This window comes from Manis pentadactyla, chromosome 2, assembly GCF_030020395.1.
Source record: "Manis pentadactyla isolate mManPen7 chromosome 2, mManPen7.hap1, whole genome shotgun sequence".
Taxonomy (NCBI): domain Eukaryota; kingdom Metazoa; phylum Chordata; class Mammalia; order Pholidota; family Manidae; genus Manis; species Manis pentadactyla.
The window spans coordinates 64,464,770-64,484,244 of NC_080020.1; the positions used below are offsets into that span (position 1 = coordinate 64,464,770).

Genomic DNA, 19,475 nt, shown 5'->3' on the forward strand with positions numbered 1-19,475 from the left:
CCTGTAAGGTTTCTGTTGACAAGTCTGATGATAGCCTGATAGGTTTTCCTTTGTAGGTGACCTTTTTCCTCTCTCTGGCTGCCTTTAATATTCTGTCCTTGTCCTTGATCTTTACCATTTTAATTATTACGTTTCTTGGTGTTGTCCTTACTTTGGGTCCCTTCTTCTGGGAGTTCTGTGTGCTTCTGTGGTCTGAGCAACTATTTCCTCCCCCAGTTTGGGGAAGTTTTCAGCAAGTATTTCTTCAAAGACACTTTCTATTCTTTTATCTCTCTCTTCTTCTTCTGGTACCCCTATAATGCGAATACTGTTCCATTTGGATTAGTCACAGAGTTCTCTTAATATTCTTTCATTCCTGGAGATCCTTTTATCTCTCTCTGTGTCAGCTTCTCTTCATTCCTGTTCTCTGATTTCTTTTCCATTAATGGCCTCTTGTACCTCACCCAGTCTTCTCTTAAGTCCTTCCAGAGTTTGTCTGATTTCTGTAATCTCCCTCCAGACTTCATCCCTTAGCTCTTGCATATTTCTCTGAAGATCCATCACCATGGCTCTGACCTTTATTTTGAATTATTTTTCAGAGAGATTGGTTAGGTTTATCTCCCCTGGCCCTCTGTCAGTGGTTGCCTGGACTATTTTGGACTGGACTAAATTCTTCTGCCTTTTCATGGTGATAGAGGTAGCTGTAGGCCAGTAGCATGTGTGTCAGCTGGGAGAACAAAGTTCTTTCCTGCTTCCTGGTCGCCTTACCCTTCTCCGCTACCTGTGTCAGTTACCTGCACTCCTGGAGAAGCTTCCGGGTTAATCCCCTAAGCTGTTGTGGGCATGGTCTCCATCAGAGTAGCACAGAGCCCTGCAGGGAGTGGCAGGTGCACCAGGTGCACTCTCCCACAAAAGCAGCACCCCTGCCAGGCAGCTGTGTACCAGCAGGGGCATTTGGGTCTGGCCCAGGCAACTGTGCACCAGGCAGAGCAACAGCTGGGGGCGTGACTGCTCCTGGGCTGCTCCTCCGCCACCACCGCTGGCTCCTGTGGGCCACTCCTGGGCCTCTCTGGCAGCACCGTGAGCTAGCACAAGCCCCTCCTAGGCCCCTCCAGAGCCACTGCCACGGGCTTGCATGAACTGCTCCCAGTCCCCTCTGGAGCTGCCACCATGGCTTGCACAGGCCACTCCCAGCCCCCTCTGGTGCCACCACCACAGACTCATGCGAGCAGCTCTGTCGCTGCCACTGCTGCCCCACCCAGGCTGGTCCCAGGCCGCTCAGGTGCCTCTGCCATAGGCTTGCACAGGCCGCTCATGAGCCCCTCTGGCGCCGCATCCCCCATCGTGCACTGCCACTCTCCCACTACTGGGCCAGTGTGTCAGGGTCCGGGCCAGTTGCGGGAACGATTGGCAGGCTGCTTATCACCAAGAGGGGCTTCAGAGGTTGCCTAGAGTTCCCTGGATTCCCAGGGAGATTTCAAGGTGTTAGGTCGCCTAGAGTTCCCTGGATTCCCAGGTTCTGGGGTGCGTGTGTCGGGACGACTTCATCCAGCTGTGAGGTCCCTGTCCCTTTAAGACTTGCAATAAGCACTCACTTTTCTTTTGTCTCAGGGGCGCTGGTTGCGGGGACCTGCTCACAGGTTTTGCTTTTCCGTTTCTCTAATATCCAGCACCCTGTGCACCGTGTGTCTGTGCTCCTGGTGTGGATTTCTAGAGCTGGTTGTTTAGCAGTCCTGGGCTTTTACTCCCTCACCACTCCGACTCCTTTCTTCCCGCTGGGGGCTGGGGATAGGGGGCAATTTGGGTCCCGCTGGGCCGCGGCTTATATCTTACCCCCTTTGTGTGATGCTGAGTTCTCACAGATGTAGATGTAGCTTGGCTGTTGTACTGTATCTACTGGTGTCTCTTTTAGGAATAGTTGTATTTGTTGTATTTTCAAAAATATATATGTTTTTGGGAGGAGATTTCCGCTGAACTACTCACACCGCCATCTTGGCTCCTCCCTATTTATCTATTTTTGAAACAACAACATTGTTTACTACAGTCATGTATTAGAGATATAGGGTAGTTTCTTTCTACATCAAAATCAGACTGAATGGGTCCAAATCATGGTTCTGCCACTTCCCTCATGTATGAGCCTGATTAGTTCACCTAATTGGTCTGTGCTTTAGTCTTCTTGAATTTCAAATGGAGAAATATTATTTACCTCATAGAATTAATACATCTTATCTATGTAAAATTATTGTAAGAGTGCTGAACCCTTAAGCACTAAGTATGCAATAAACAATAATAATTTTATCATTGTTGTTCCAGGCCCATGCATCCATCCATCCCCCAGTTGCTGTCACAGTGAGCTGCAGATAGCTCACAGCTGAGCCTCCCCAGAAATTTGCCTTCAGAAATGCTACATCCTGCAGCCAATTTTGACTGGGATACAAAAACTTACCCCACCCCAAAGTGTGACAACTCTATGGTGCCAATCATGCTCCAGAACTCACTGCAGGATCATGCTGAGACCACATCTTTACCTGGCTTCTCCCCCAATCCTATCCAGTTTTCCTCATATGTCTTCCATGTTTCTTCCCAGAGCACTCTCAATAAATCACCTTTCTCAGGCTCTACTCCTTGAAAACTCAGTCCAAGATAATTATTGTGTTGATCTACTCTTTCTGGACTTCACTTTCTTTTTTCTTCCAGATTAAGAGCTCATCTCAGTTAACTTCCAAAAAATAGGTCTTTGTACTCTCATAGTTTCACACTTAGTGCTCAATTAGTGCCTTTTACAGGTTTCTATTGGTTGTATATTTATTGGTTTAATCTTATGAACTTCCTAAGAGTAAATGCAGTATGTTTTTCAGCCTTTACTCCACAGGACACAGCACAAGGTCTCACATACAATAAGGAATAAGCTATTCAATTTGATTTCACTTGATTATAAAGTGCAGGGTTGTGCCATATGCATATAATAGCACTGTCAGAAGCAAATCTCCCATGGAAAGCAACGACATGAGTGCACTTACACTTTGGAGATCAACTAACAAATGACACAACACAAATAACACTTTTCCTATTCCAAGCTGCTGTTTCATCTGTTCACTTACAAAGTTTACTAATGCTCCCTTTCAGTTGTTTCTGCCTCATTCTTAAACATCTTTACAACAGACTTTAAAATCCTTTACAACAGACTTTAAAAACAGATTCCATAACTTACTGGAAAATGAATCAGGCAAGAAACTGACCATTAAAAACCCTTTTGGTATGAAGAAAATTACTTTCAACACAAAACACTCTCCACAGACAGCCACTGTATCCTTGAAATGTAGCTTAAAATACTATTATCTACAATGCATTCACAATTCAACACACTGATACATTTGACACTGCTGCCCAACAACAGAGGCAAAAATACTCAGAGGATAATTTTGGAATAGACAACTGACACCTCATTATTTCACAGAGTAGGCCCAACAAAGATTAAGTGGAAATTTTAAATGAGGAGGTATTTGCAAATGAAGCAGTTGCCTGATTGAGTCTAGTCTGTATCTAGTGAAATGACTGGAGGGGAGCTGAAACACAAAACCCAGTGAGCTCCTAGATGATAGCAAATGGATTGCATATGCATGGCCTTATATACATGTGGCATTCTCCCAGCTGCAAATGTAAGATGTGAATCTATAATATTCATTTACCATATTCACATGTGTGTGCAAATGGAATATCTGATGTAATAAAAGAGAGACTTCTGATTCCTTCACTGTCGTAATTGGCACATTTATATTCATGCTTCTCCTTTTCATTCTTACCTAGTGCTAGTCACCAGGAGACACTAGGCAGGAACTTTGACATTTTAAGTGTTGTTTTCCTCTGTAACTAGGGATAAAGCCCATTTAGTTACTGAAGTTTAAATATCCTGCAGATAAGCAATAAATGAAGAAAAAATATGCCAAATGGAGCATTTTTCTTTTTTAACTTCAAAACTCAGATAAAAATGAGCACCTTCAAAGCCAAAGAAACAGCCTGGCAAGAATGCGTGCTTAAAGCTGATCTGATTTAATCAAATAATTGAAATTGGAATGTCTGATCTATAAAATGTGAATTAAAAAAAGACAAACATGGTCACATTTTCCTCTCTCTGAGAAACAAAAACCATGGGTACATGCTATGGTTTTATTTTTAGCAAATAAGGGAAGAGTGGCTCATCTATGGGCAAAGACATTCTTAAATTTGCTATTTAAACATCCACATATATTGACAGTTACCTAAAATACATAGAAATTTGCCTCTGAGACAGGAGTTACAGGACTAATTTATTGTATAATTTTAAGCACAGTTTGAACAATAATCCATTTTCCTCCGTCCTAAAAAAAGGTCTTAATGAAGCAGTGAAAAGCATTTTTTTCTTGTAATTAAGCACCACTTGCAGTCTCTGCAGTGATCACAAGTCTCATTAGTATCCAATGAAATTTTGCTATCAACCACATTAAGTAGAGACTATATATATATAGTCTCATGTGTTCCATGTGCTTGCATCTTTTAAGAATTCTCTGCAGTCTGATTTGCAGAAATTTATGTTAGAAATGTGAAATATTTTCTTCCTGAGAAGTACAGGGAGGGAGGGGTTGGGAGACAGAGTAAGTTATGTTAGGCAATGGTGAGCTTGTATGTTAGGCAATGGTGAGCTTACGGAAAACAAAAACCATCTTATTTTTTATAGGCAGTTTATTACTTTTTCCACTGATGGTCTTCCTGTTCCATAAAGGAGAAGATAAAGACTTTAAGAATATGTCTGATAAACTGAGCTAAGCAAAAGAACCAAACATGCTTTAAATAATTTGTTGAAAAATTTAGTCCCATGTCTTAAGTAAATATAGTTTAACATACAAGAGATTCTAGGAAGCACATTTGAAAAATTTTAAATACTTTTTAGGGCACAAATAGAATTATAAATATGTCAATCTGACTTTCACAGTAGACTATACATTTCTAAAAGGTAGGAGCTGTTTTGTCCAACTTTATATTTTTAAAAGTGTTTATCACTATAGTGTTCTTTCTTTTTCATTAAACAAGTGAGGGCTATATGTGTTAAGTGCTGAATAAATGTTTACTGAAACAAAAAGTATTTTGCTACATGTGGCAGATGGACCCTAGACTGACCTCCAGTAATTACCACCTCCTTGTATTAACACCTTTGTGAATCCCTTCCCACTGAATGCAAGTGGGACTTGTGACTTGCTTCTAATCAGTAGAATATGCAAAGATGTAGCAGGTTTCTCCCACGATTAGGTTAAATTTTCTAAGGCTGTCTTAGCAGACTTGTGGGAGAGACTCTCCTTGCTGGCTTGGTGAGGTAATCAGCTATTCTGGAAAAATCCACATGACAAGAAACTATAGACAGCCTCTAGGAACTGCTGGACTCCAGCCAATGCCAGAAAAATATTAGCCTCTTTCACATACGGTTACCAGGACCCACCCAAAGTGCCTTTTAAGAATTTGAAAAACAGTTTAGGACTTAACAAAATGTCTTGCTGTATAGCAAAGTTATTCTTGACCCTTCGTGAGAAATAAAGTCATAAATCATATAATTTTTTGAGTTTAGGTTCTAGAAATTGCAAACACAAGCTTATACGACCAGACAGGGAATATAAACAAGTAAAGCAGATCAGCTATAGAAAAACATAGTGGTGCAAGGGATGCATAAGTGGCAAGTAACATTACACCTCAGTGTTAGGAATCTAATAAGGAGCAACCGGACTGTAGCACGCTGGAGAGCACATGCCCCATGTAAATTGGCTCAGCAGCTTCTTGCTTACAAATGATTGTTGGTCCCAGTGTCACTAGATATTGAGTTTTTTAAAAAAACAAAACATGAATTATTATTAGGGAAAAAAATCACCTGATCTTTAAACACTGAAAAACTAATTATTTTAAGTTTTTAAGGCCTGCCTTAATAACAGGTGCTATTCAAATATACAGGCACTCTAATTTGACCCAAGCCCTCATTTAGAGCTGAGGAAAAAAAATATCCAATATGGGTAAATTACCTGTAAAAAGTCCTACAATTAGGAAATAGATTATAACTCCAGCTCATATATTTGGAAACTATAATTTGAAATTAGAAATTAAGGAATCACATGTAATCCCTTTTGAGTATAAATTATTAATTTTTGTCAATTGACTACAAGGTACAGTTAGTTTTGTAATGGAAATGACATGCATATGAAGTTAAAATGCTCTTTTTTTCTTTATTTAGACATTCAAGAGACAAAAACGAAATTCATCCAGTCTGAGCATGGTAAATCATTATTTACCAGCCATCTACAAAGCTAACATTGTTTTAATTATTCATACACCTCAGAGAGAGGTTGTCAGCTCTCTCTCCTTTGTCTGAATCACACTGCCTTCCACTAACAGAGAGTGAATGTCAAATCATAGCTGGGCCTTCTTGAGATACAGCCAATTAAGTGCTTCACAGTAAAGGTATTCCTCCCCAGGGTTCACAAGGAGTAACAGGGCAAAAGAAATGCATCATCCCATCTCCATGTACAGAGCCACCCAACTTTCTGCTCAGCTCCAGCTTTGATTTATGAATTGGTGGCATATGGCTCAGATTTCAGAAGGTCTGATAATTTCAGTGATAATTGCCTACGTGTGAAAGTGTGGATGATCAATAACATTAGTGTGTCCCAGGGTGGTCACACATTCATATGATTTACACTTAGGCAAACTGACTGGCAGATACACTTCCTACAAATGTGGAATATTAAAAAAGGTAAGAAATATATCAGCAACTGCTTTTACTTTTCAGGGAAATTCAATTGACTTTTAGATGTATATTACATAGCTGTGGTTTATTTAGTAAAATATTAATTAGTTTGAAAATGCAGCTGAGTCATTATTTATACCAATTGAGGGAGTAATAATATAGTCAGTCTAAATAGTGACTAAACAAGCATTGGAATTGGTTTTGGGATACACTACAGAATTTTTCACTCCTCACATGTACTCTGCTAAATGTTTATTGTAGGGATGAGTCACTAAAGAGTTCTAGAGGGAAAGGGGAGTCACTGGGAAAGCAGTCAAACATATTTTAATTGGATCAGTTGAACACCTCCCATTCATTAAAAAAAACTGGGGGCTATTGACATGCCCTTTGAAGAAACCTTCCATTTAATTCAAATTTCTGGTTCCCAGCAGGGCATCACATCCCCTACACACAAAAAGTAAAAAAAAGTTAGAAAAATGAATCACTTTTCTTTTGATATTTAGAAATGTTTATTAAAGTAATGTGTGAACAGGCTCAAATCAAAAACACAAACTAATAGAGAAAGCCTTACTTTGAACAGCAATAAATTGTCCAACTTTATCCATCCCATATTCCTGATTGTTTCAGTTGTAATGTTGATGATCAACAAATCTTAAAAAAAATCTCATCTCCTTACTTGCAGATATATTAACTTTTCTATATCATTTATTGACTGTTTGCTGTGATAAATGAGGATAAGCCTGACTCCCTAGCAGGAGTACTCTGGTTGATAATTGGGTAGAGGTGCTCAGTCTTCATCCTATTTCTCTTTGTGGGGTAACACTTCAAAACTAAGAGGAAAAGCATTTAACTAATAGCATGCTTTTCTTGACAGAATGTCTTTTATCTCATTGTCAAAGACTCTCCTACGCTAGGCATCAGTGATTTGGGATTCTACAGAGATTTTAGAATGTTGAAATTGAAGAATATGATTGAAGATACTAGTTAGCAAGTCAAATAAAACTATTATCTTCTCTTTCCTTCTGTTTCTCCTAGTTTGAACCCCAAGCAAACCGTTCTAAGAAATGTTTTAGGGATTCCCTTATCTAGAATATTAAATGATGCATTTTAGTTACAGAGTTTAATTAGCTCTGTATCTTCTTGACTTCTTTCTTTCTCATCTGAGTTTCAGCTTCACTCATGGCTTTACCCAAGGTTCAGGTTACACTTTTAGTTATTCTACCTATTGCACTACCTTGTCTCTGAACCATAATTCAACCATCTGGTTATCATCAACAAATTATTCTGTCTTTCTGCTATAACCTCATTTCATTTCTATCCACAATTAGATATGCTGTACTGGAAAATATTGACCACAAGGAACCAAAAGCCTGACTACCATTTCTTGATTTGAATGTGTGGCCTGGGACATATCTGGAATAAGACAGGATTGAATTAAATGAATCCTAAACCCTGAGTATCTGCCCTACTTGATGCAGTCACAGTGATCTTCATGATACTCGGGGCTGACATTTAGTCCCTGTGAACCACTGTGGCCACACCAGTTTTTTAAGCCAGCATTTGTTCTAATCAGTCAGTGTATTCACCCAATAAATATTTATTGAATTCCTAACTGGAGAGAACTAACTGCTAGGTCTGAATCATTATTGAATAAAATATATATTCTAAGTCAGAGTCCTGGCTTTGCTATCAACTTGATGTGTAATTTCAGCCCAGCCATTTAATATCTGGGTTTCAGTTTCCTTATTTGAAAAATGAGGGATACTCATACTTCTTATTCAATTGATCAAGTAGCCATTAATGATTACACTGAACTCAGGTGTACTTTTTAAAGTTACAAGGGAAGGAATATTTCTATAAAAGCAATGTAAGCAAAAAGTCTCAAATTATAAATATGAATAAAGCTAATTTCATGGGTTAAAGTCAGTGTAGTCATTTACTCTCCAAATAAATGTCTATTTATATAACTTCATTTTCCAGTTTCTAGCCATACTTATATATGCAGTTATAATTGGAGTTTTAGTCTTGAGAAGAGATTTTGATTTGCCATAGCAAAATACAAAATATGATCTTAGAAATAAATAATTCCATTAAACTCTGCCAACCACAATTCTACCCTTTCTTCAATGCTCCAGTCAGGTTCTAACTCCTCAGCAAACAGATGAGCATATACTTTATTCTAGGTTGTGTGAGCTACCTGGCATACCAAATGTGTCAAAAATTATCCCACCTTTAAATAGTTTAAAATCAGTCATGTAACAAGCACAAAATTCTAATATGAGTCTAAACAGTCATGGTTTGATAACTCTATGTAGTGGCCTTGCAGGAGTGGCCACTGTGGAGTTTCACAGAAAAAGGCTGTCAAAGGAGATTAGATGTAAATGTCCTTGATTTTATATATTATTACATATATACATATAATATTACTTTTATTAAAAATCAAGTTAATATATACATGTACAATTGTAGATACATACACACATATATATATAAAATACAAAAGTATATGTGTGTTTATGGGTGTATGTATTTAGTGTGAGTACAAGTGAAAAGAAATGAGGATTCATTTTCATTATTAAATTAAAAGAGTTAATAAATACAAAGTGCTTAGAACAATTCCTAGCATACAGTAAGGGGAAGGAGTTAGGTTATGGGAACATTCTGATGTTGAGAAAGACCTGTGCACCAGTAATAGTAACAAATGATTACTGAGCCGCCTCAGACTCCAAAGCCCCGACTCTCTTGCCTCTCTCTCCTCGCACACTTGCCAAACAGAACCCCACTGGATGGGGTTACAGAACATGGGGTGGGCATAAGATCCAGTCAGGCCAATCAAAATACCTTACCTCCATTGCTATTTTAGGTTGGTCTCCCAGGTAGTTGGTGATACTGGCTGAGGCAGATCTCTTCTCTGGATTCTTCTCAAATCTGTCATGCCTATTTTTGCCAACAGTTTAAAACTATTAATTTTTTTCATGAAACAAGAAAAAATATATTATCTGTGGTGAGAGATGTCAATGCCTGACAGGAGATAATATTCTTGAATAAATTAGATAAGATCCCAGGAACAGAGAAACCAGATACTTGTAGAACTTTAAAATATTTTAACCTCAGGAAATACCTGTAATCATGCTTTTAACATGAAATCTGTGGAATGAATTTTGAGAGTTAAGAATATTATTTATTTTTCCTGTGACAATTTTCTTGGAATTGTAATAGTACATAGTTTCTGACTTGTCCTTCTAAAAGCTTGTTGCAGATAGGATTCCAATTTCATTATAAGAGACTAGCACTTGTTCAATTTAATTGTATATGCTCTTTGCAATCTCTCCTTAACAAATTCTTTTATAGCATTTCTCCTGAAAAAGTGCAATATTACTTGCTAGAAAACAAAACCCTCTTTTATTACCTTTTTAAAATCATCAATATAGAGTGTTTATCTTGTTATATAAAAAAAGCTTTCAGAAAGGAAATGTTGCTTTTAAAATGTTGAGTCTGGTAACAGGACAAAAGAATGAGTCTTTTTTAATTTATAAGAAAAGACAGAGATTTTTATGTTGTAGAGAACAAAGGCCTCAGAAATACTGCCTGCCATGGGACAAATATCAAAACCTTTCAAGAAACAATTAAGCAAGGTACAGCTGAATATGCTGCACTATGAAAATGCTGAATTAAAAATCCATGGTCTATCCCCACTTCACTGCAGGTAAAGCTGCTGCTTCTTTTCTAATGAAGAATCTTCAACCAGAAAGCTTTCAGCCAAAAATAATACTCCTTTCTCTAACTGAAGATATTGGGAAATAGGCATTATCTGAGTCAGCAGGGAGGCTGTTTACCAGATATTAGAGGGAGATGATATTATAATAAAAACCTCTCAGTCTTGCAGTCACAGTTTCAGTTCAGCCCTGACCCATAAGCAGGAAATCCACCTGCACTGTCTTGGTGCCCCTCTGGCTTCTCTCTCAGTCTTGGACTGCTTTACCTAGTCCAGACTTACTTGAACTATAGTCTCCACTGCACACTTACAGACCCTTCATGCTTAGTCTGTGTTTTCAATTGCTTCATGGCACAGTCATACTGGTATTCTGTATTCTTAACTGTGTAGATTATATTAGGCAATTTTTATTAGCAATTAATAAAGACAAACTTAATTAGTTTTTACAGCCATGTGACTAACCAATGCAGGATTTGCAGAGGAGAAAATGAAAACAAACTAAGGCCCATGCACTAAAAGAATGAAAAAATGGAAGCAGTATCATACTCTTGAATTAGGAGATTGCTGACTACACCAAAATAGAGCCATCAGTAAACCAGAAGGTTGTGGTGGGACCTTGTTGTAGGTACTGCTGTGAAAGGATTAATGAAGGACTGATTCAGAAATAAGAATATCAAAAGTATATGAATAAACTAGCAGTGATCTATGGCAAGATCAGCAAGCCAAGAAAAAGCCAAAGCACACTTTTAAGACTTTATAGGTACTTCTAAGCAACCACCACCAGCAGCTAAAACACTGAGCTCCAGTCCCCAGAGAAAAGCAATGATCCTGATGTTTATTATGTCTTAATTACCCAGCACAGGCTAGTGACTTTGCACTAAATGCCTTTAAGTTTGTGAAAATCTGGAGAGCTGGCCTGAGGCTCTATCACCAAGATAAGAAGCCCATCGTTTTCTGTATTTCCCTCCCAGCCTTTCTGAATTGACAAAATTTCACCCTCTGTTTCTCCATCTGCACATCAGGGAAATTGCAGCAGCCACCAGCCTAATTCATGGAGATATATGAGTTTTTAATGAGACAATATTTGTGTAGTGCTTTGAGCTTCTAGGGAAACTCGCTATATAAATACTAACTATTCTCAGGATAATATTAGCACAGTCTATTGAATAAAATAAGGGATTTTATTAAAGATAGCTAATAAGAAAAATAGTTCTTCAGCAAAAAAGAAAAAGACTCTCAGGGGATTATCCTTGGAAACTTTATAATCTGTCTCTTTCTCATATTTCTGTTTTAGCATGAATGACAAGAGTGGGGAATGTAGGACTATTTCCCACTTAATAGAAGACTCAGTAAATCAGAGAGCACATTTACATCTGGGCATTTATTTTGGATCTGACCTCTCAACAAGGAAAGAGAAACACACTTGAGACTTTCATATTTAGATTTAAAATATAAGTAAGTTAGTAAATAAATAAACAAGCCAACACAATGAGAGAAATGCCTAATGGTGTAGCTCATTCACTCTTGAATTAAATAATCTTTTCTTTAGGAGCCATGTCTACCTTAAAGGCACAAATGAAGAGTGGGATGAGTTAGGAGACAAAGAGAGAGAGGAAGACCACACACTTAAAATAGAAAAGTAAAAGTTAGTGGTTATAGCAGTAGCAAACATCTACTCTACACTTCACAGGTAACTGCCATGCCAAATGAATTTCATTTATCCGACAATCTTTAATGCCAGTGTTATTATATTATCCCCTATATTAGTTTGCTAGGACCACCATAACAAAGTACCACAGGTGGGTGGCTTAAAAAACAGAAGTTTATTTACTCAAAATTCTGGAGGCTAGAAGTTGAATACTAAGGTGTCAGCAGGGTTGACTTTTTTTTTTATACACTTTTCCTTGATTTCTGGATGGCTGTCTTCTCCATCTGTCTTCACATGGTCTTTCCTTTGTGTGTCCCTGTGTCTTTATCTTCTCTTTTTATGAGGATACCAGTCATACTGGATTAAGAGCCGAACCTCTCATGTCCTCATTTAACTTGAATTATCTCTTTAAAGGCCCTATCTCCAAATATGGTCACATTCTGAGCCATTAGGGGTTAGAACCTCAGCATATGAACTTGGGATGAGGGGGGCACAATTCAGCCCCTAATAACCCCATTTTATGATGAAGAAAATGATGGTAAAAAGGATAAGTGGTTTTTTTAAGGACCATAGGCCCTTTAAACCAAACATCCCATGGCTTGGACTCAAGTCCTGTGTTCTCTGAGTCCCCCACTCTCACGGGATGGAAAGACTACAAGGGTCTGAGTGTTGGTGAGGAGCACAAGTCAGACATGGTCTTAGATACCTTCAGGAGACATACGAATTCAGCCCTAGCTATTCATTAAAAAATAGACAATTTTGGGAGCCAACATGGTGGCGTGAGTAGGACAGTGGGAATCTCCTCCCAAAAACATATATACTTTTGAAAATACAACAAACACAACTAGCCCTAAAAGAGAGACCAGAAGACGCAGGACAGTGGCCAGACTGCAGCTACACCAGCGAGAACCCAGCGACTGGTGAAAGGGGTAAGATACAAGCCCCGGCCCTGCGGGACCCGAGGGCCCCTCCCCCCAGCTCCCGGCGGGAGAAGAACAGGCAGAGCGGGAGGGAGACGGAGCCCAGGACTGCTGAACACCCAGCCCCAGCCATCCGGGCCAGAGCGCAGACACAGTACGTGCCCAGGGGGCCCTGGATACTGGGGAAACAGGGAGTAAGACCTCTGAGCGGGTGCCGAAGCTGATGCCCCTGTGACAAAGAAAAGCGGGGGCTTTTTGAAAGTCTTAAAGGGACAGGGACTTAACAGCTTGACGGAAACAACCCAGGTCACAGTACAGCAGCTAGAAATTACAGGGAAAACCGGGTGCACTAACCCCCTGGGCAACAGCTCTGAGACCCCTCACGGAGGCAAACAGTCAAGCAGCCCCCCCATCCATTACCCCACCGGGCGCTGCGAAAGCAGAGAAGCAGCCTGAGACAAATACCGCCCACAGAAAGGGAAATTTCTCCCTTCCGGCCAGGCAAGACACAAAGACCCACTCTACACGCAATTACCCAACACAAGCCACTAGGGGTCGCAGTTGTCCCAGTAAAGAAAGGCCAGTAGCAAGTGAAAATTTTGGCCCTCCCAGCTGACAGTCAATAGCACCTGTCAACATGAAAAGGCAAAAAAATATGATCCAGACAAGACTAACCCAGACAGCTTCGGCATCTGCTACATCTTCACCTGAGAAGGAATCTGGGGAGATAGATTTAGCCAGTCTTCCTGAAAAAGAATTCAAAACAAAAGTCATAACCATGCTGATGGACTTGCAGAGAAATATGCAAGAACTAAGGAAGGAGAATTCAGAAATAAAACAAGCTCTGGAAGGACTTCAAAACAGAATGGACGAGATGCAAGAGACCATTAATGGACTAGAAAACAGAGAACAGGAACGCAGAGAAGCTGATGCAGAGAGAGATAAAAGGATCTCCAGGAATGAAAGAATTTTAAGAGAGCTGAGTGATCAAACGAAAAGGAACAATATAAGAATCACAGGTATTCCAGAAGAAGTAGAGAGAGAAGAGGGGATAGAAAATGTCTTTGAAGAAATAATTGCTGAAAATTTCCCCAAACTAGGGGAAGAAATGGCCTCTCAGACCACAGAGTTACACAGAACTCCCATGACAAGGGATCCAAGGAGGGCAACACCAAGACACATAATAATTAAAATGGCAAAGATCAAAGACAAGGACAAAGTATTACAGGCAGCCAGAGAGAAAAAAAAGGTTACCTACAAAGGAAAACCCATCAGGCTAACATCAGACTTCTCAACAGAAACCCTACAGGCCAGAAGAGAATGGCATGATATACTTAATGCAATGAAACAGAAGGGCCTCGAACCAAGACTACTGTATCCAGCACGAATATCATTTAAATATGAAGGAGGGATTAAACAATTCCCAGACAAGAAAAAGTTGTGGGAATTTGCCTCCCACAAACCACCTCTACAGGGCATCCTACAGGGACTGCTCTAGATGGGAGCACTCCTAAAAAGAGCACAGAACAAAACACCCAACATATGAAGAAGGGAGGAGGAGGAATAAGAAGGGAGAGAAATAAAGAATCATCAGACTGTGTTTATAATAGCTCAACAAGCGAGTTAAGTTAGACAGTAAGATAGTAAAGAAGCTAACCCTAAACCTTTGGTAACCACAAACTTAAAGCCTGCAATGGCAATAAATTCATACCTTTCAATAATCACCCTAAATGTAAATGGACTGAATGCACCAATCAAAAGACACAGAGTAATAGAATGGATAAAAAAGCAAGATCCATCCATATGCTGCTTACAAGAGACTCACTTCAAACCCAAAGACGTGCACAGACTTAAAGTCAAGGGATGGAAAAAGATATTTCAAGCAAACAACAGAGAGAAGAAAGCAGGTGTTGCAATTCTGGTATCAGACAAAACAGACTTCAAAATAAAGAAAGTAACAAAAGACAAAGAAGGACATTACATAATGATAAAGGGCTCAGTCCATCAACAGGATATAACCATTATAAGTATATATGCACCCAATACAGGAGCACCAACATACCTGAAACAAATATTAACAGAACTAAAGGAGGAAATAGAATGCAATGCATTCATTCTAGGAGACTTCAACACACCACTCACTCCAAAGGACAGATCCACCAGACAGAAAATAAGTAAGGACACAGAGGCACTGAACAACACATTAGAACAGATGGACCTAATAGACATCTACAGAACTCTACATCCAAAAGCAACAGGATACACATTCTTCTCAAGTGCACATGGAACATTCTCCAGAATAGAACACATAATAGGACACAAAAAGAGCCTCAGTAAATTCCAAAAGATTGAAACCCTACCAACTAACTTTTCAGACCACAAAGGCATTAAACTAGAAATAAACTGTTCAAAGAAAGCAAAAAGGCTCACAAACACATGGAGGCTAAACAACACGCTCCTAAATAATCAATGGATCAATGACCAAATCAAAATGGAGATCCAGCAATATATGGAAACAAATGACAACAACAACACTAAGCCCCAACTTCTGTGGGACACAGCAAAAGCAGTCTTAAGAGGAAAGTATATAGCAATCCAAGCATATTTAAAAAAGGAAGAGCAATCCCAAATGAACGGTCTAATGTCACAACTATCGAAATTGGAAAAAGAAGAACAAATGAGGCCTAAGGTCAGCAGAAGGAGGGACATAATAAAGATCAGAGAAGAAATAAATAAAATTGAGAAAAATAAAACAATAGCAAAAATCAATGAAACCAAGAGCTGGTTCTTCGAGAAAATAAACAAAATAGATAAGCCTCTAGCCAGACTTATTAAGAGGAAAAGAGAGTCAACACAAATCAACAGTATCAGAAATGAGAAAGGAAAAATCACGACGGACCCCAAAGAAATACAAAGAATTATTAGAGACTACTATGAAAACCTATATGGTAACAAGCTGGGAAACCTAGGAGAAATGGACAACTTCCTAGAAAAATACAACCTTCCAAGACTGACCAAAAAAGAAACAGAAAATCTAAACAGACCAATTACCAGCAACGAAATTGAAGCGGTAATCAAAAAACTACCAAAGAACAAAACCCCCGGGCCAGATGGATTTACCTCGGAATTTTATCAGACATACAGAGAAGACATAATACCTATTCTCCTTAAAGTTTTCCAAGAAATAGAAGAGGAGGGGATACTCCCAAACTCATTCTATGAAGCTAACATCACCCTAATACCAAAACCAGGCAAAGACACCACCAAAAAAGAAAACTACAGACAAACATCCCTGCTGAATGTAGAGGCAAAAATACTCAATAAAATATTAGCAAACCGAATTCAACAATATATCAAAACGATCATACACCATGACCAAGTGGGATTCATCCCAGGGATGCAAGGATGGTACAACATTCGAAAATCCATCAACATCATCCACCACATCAACAAAAAGAAAGACAAAAACCACATGATCATCTCCATAGATGCTGAAAAAGCATTTGACAAAGTTCAACATCCATTCATGATAAAAACTCTCAGCAAAATGGGAATAGAGGGCAAGTACCTCAACATAATAAAGGCCATCTATGAAAAACCCACAGCCAACATTATATTGAATAGCGAGAAGCTGAAAGCATTTCCGCTGAGATCGGGAACTAGACAGGGATGCCCACTCTCCCCACTGTTATTTAACATAGTACTGGAGGTCCTAGCCATGGCAATCAGACAAAACAAAAAAATACAAGGAATCCAGATTGGCAAAGAAGAAGTCAAACTGTCACTATTTGCAGATGACATGATACTGTACATAAAAAACCCTAAAGACTCCACCCCAGAACTACTAGAACTGATATCGGAATAGAGCAAAGTTGCAGGATACAAAATCAACACACAGAAATCTGTGGCTTTCCTATATACCAACAATGAACCAACAGAAAGAGAAATCAGGAAAACAACTCCATTCACAATTGCATCAAAAAAAATAAAATACCTAGGAATAAACCTAACCAAAGAAGTGAAAGACTTATACTCTGAAAACTACAAGTCACTCTTAAAAGAAATTAAAGGGGACACTAACAGATGGAAACGCATCCCATGCTCATGGCTAGGAAGAATTAATATCGTCAAAATGGCCATCCTGCCCAAAGCAATATACAGATTTGATGCAATCCCTATGAAACTACCAGCAACATTCTTCAATGAACTGGAACAAATAATTCAAAAATTCATATGGAACCACCAAAGACCCCGAATAGCCAAAGCAATCCTGAGAAAGAAGAATAGAGTAGGGGGGATCTCACTCCCCAACTTCAAGCTCTATTATAAAGCCATATTTATGAAGACAATTTGGTACTGGCACAAGAACAGAGCCACAGACCAATGGAACAGACTAGACAATCCAGACATTAACCCAGACATATATGGCCAATTAATATTTGATAAAGGAGCCATGGACATACAATGGCGAAATGACAGTCTCTTCAACAGATGGTGCTGGCAAAACGGGACAGCTACATGTAGGAGAATGAAACTGGACCATTGTCTAACCCCATATACAAAAGTAAACTCCAAATGGATCAAAGACCTGAATGTAAGTCACGAAACCATTAAACTCTTGGAAGAAAACATAGGCATGAACCTCTTAGACATAAACATGAGTGACCTCTTCTTGAACATATCTCCCTGGGCAAGGAAAGCAACAGCAAAAATGAAAAAGTGGGACTATATTAAGCTGAAAAGCTTCTGTACAGAAAAAGACACCATCAATAGAACAAAAAGGAACGCTACAGTATGGGAGAATATATTTGAAAATGACACATCCGATAAAGGCTTGACGTCCAGAATATATAAAGAGCTCACACGCCTCAACAAACAAAAAACAAATAACCCAATTAAAAAATGGGCAAAGGAACTGAGCAGACGGTTCTCCAAAAAAGAAATACAGATGGCCAACAGACACATGAAAAGATGCTCCACATCGCTAATTATCAGAGAAATGCAAATTAAAACTACAATGAGGTATCACCTCACACCAGTAAGGATGGCTGCCATCCAAAAGACAAACAACAACAAATGTTGGCGAGGCTGTGGAGAAAGGGGAACCCTCCTACACTGCTGGTGGGAATGTAAACTTGTTCAACCATTGTGGAAAGCAGTATGGAGGTACATCAAAATGCTCAAAACAGACATACCATTTGACCCAGGAATTGCACTCCTAGGAATTTACCCTAAGAATGCAGCAATCAAGTATGAGAAAGACCAGTGTACCCCTATGTTTATCGCAGCACTATTTACAATAGCCAAGAATTGGAAGCAACCTAAATGTCCATCGATAGATGAATGGATAAAGAAGATGTGGTACATATACACAATGGAATACTACTCAGCCATAAGAAAAGGGCAAATCCAACCATTTGCAGCAACATGGATGGAGCTGGAGGGTATTATGCTCAGTGAAACAAGCCAAGCGGAGAAAGAGAAATACCAAATGATTTCACTCATCTGTGGAATATAAGAACAAAGGAAAAACTGAAGGAACAAAACAGCAACAGAATCACAGAACTCAAGAATGGACTAACAGGTACCAAAGGGAAAGGGACTGGGGAGGATGGGTGGGTAGGGAGGGATAAGGGGGGGCAGAAAAAGAGGGGTATTAAGATTAGCATCCATAGCGGGGTGGGAGAAAGGGGAGGGCTGTACAACACAGAGAAGACAAGTAGTGATTCTACAACACTTTGCTACGCTGATGGACAGTGACTGTAAAGGAGTATATAGGGGGGACCTGGTATAGGGGAGAGCCTAGTAAACAAAGTATTCATCATGTAAGTGTAGATTAATGATTAAAAAAAAAAAAAAAAAAAAAGCAGTTCCTATGTGGTGACCTCTAATGAGTTCTACACAATGATATAAAGGGCATATAAAAGTGTAGGCAAAGGGTCTGTTTGTGTTTATACAGAGGATCAAAGCCTAATGGGGCTACCCCGAAAATGAACTAAGATACGATATGAAAAAGAACTTCCAACATCAGCACTCTCGGGAAGACTCATGACAGAAGATGATCAGCAAAAAAAAAAAAAAACTCCAACAAAGATCCACGCACTGTCACAGGTGTAGATGCACTCATCCCACCAGTTCCTGGACTTGCCATGGGAATGATGAAGGAGATATCTAAGCTGGCCTGTGCATACAGTAAAACAAAAATTGGACTGGATCTATACTGTTGGAACTCAACCAAGAATTAGGAGAAGTGCAAATTGTAGCACTTCAAAATCTTACAACCACAGACTATTTATCGTTAAAAGAACATATGGGATATGAACAGTCCCCAGGAATGGGTTGTTCTAGTTTATCTGAATTCTCTCAGACTGTTTAAGTTCAGTCGGACAATATCCACCATATCATAGATAAGTTTTCACAAATGCCTAAGGTGCCTAACTGGTTTTCTTG

The 19,475-nt window shown here is 39.2% G+C and overlaps 1 long non-coding RNA gene across 5 annotated transcripts in view; it reads right to left on the reverse strand.

Moving 5' to 3' along the window:
- LOC118932334 (uncharacterized) overlaps nucleotides 1-19,475 on the reverse strand; it is a 925,389-nt gene that overhangs the window by 618,808 nt on the left and 287,106 nt on the right. For 3 of the 5 annotated variants that reach the window (XR_008994103.1, XR_008994106.1, XR_008994107.1), the window contains exon 4: nucleotides 9,589-9,679. The exons of 1 other annotated variant lie outside the window; for it this stretch is intronic. This is a non-coding gene — a long non-coding RNA (uncharacterized LOC118932334). Of the gene's footprint in view, nucleotides 1-4,657; nucleotides 7,187-9,588; nucleotides 9,680-19,475 lie in introns of those variants that run through there. One more of the 5 variants, XR_008994108.1, reaches the window with a different exon arrangement.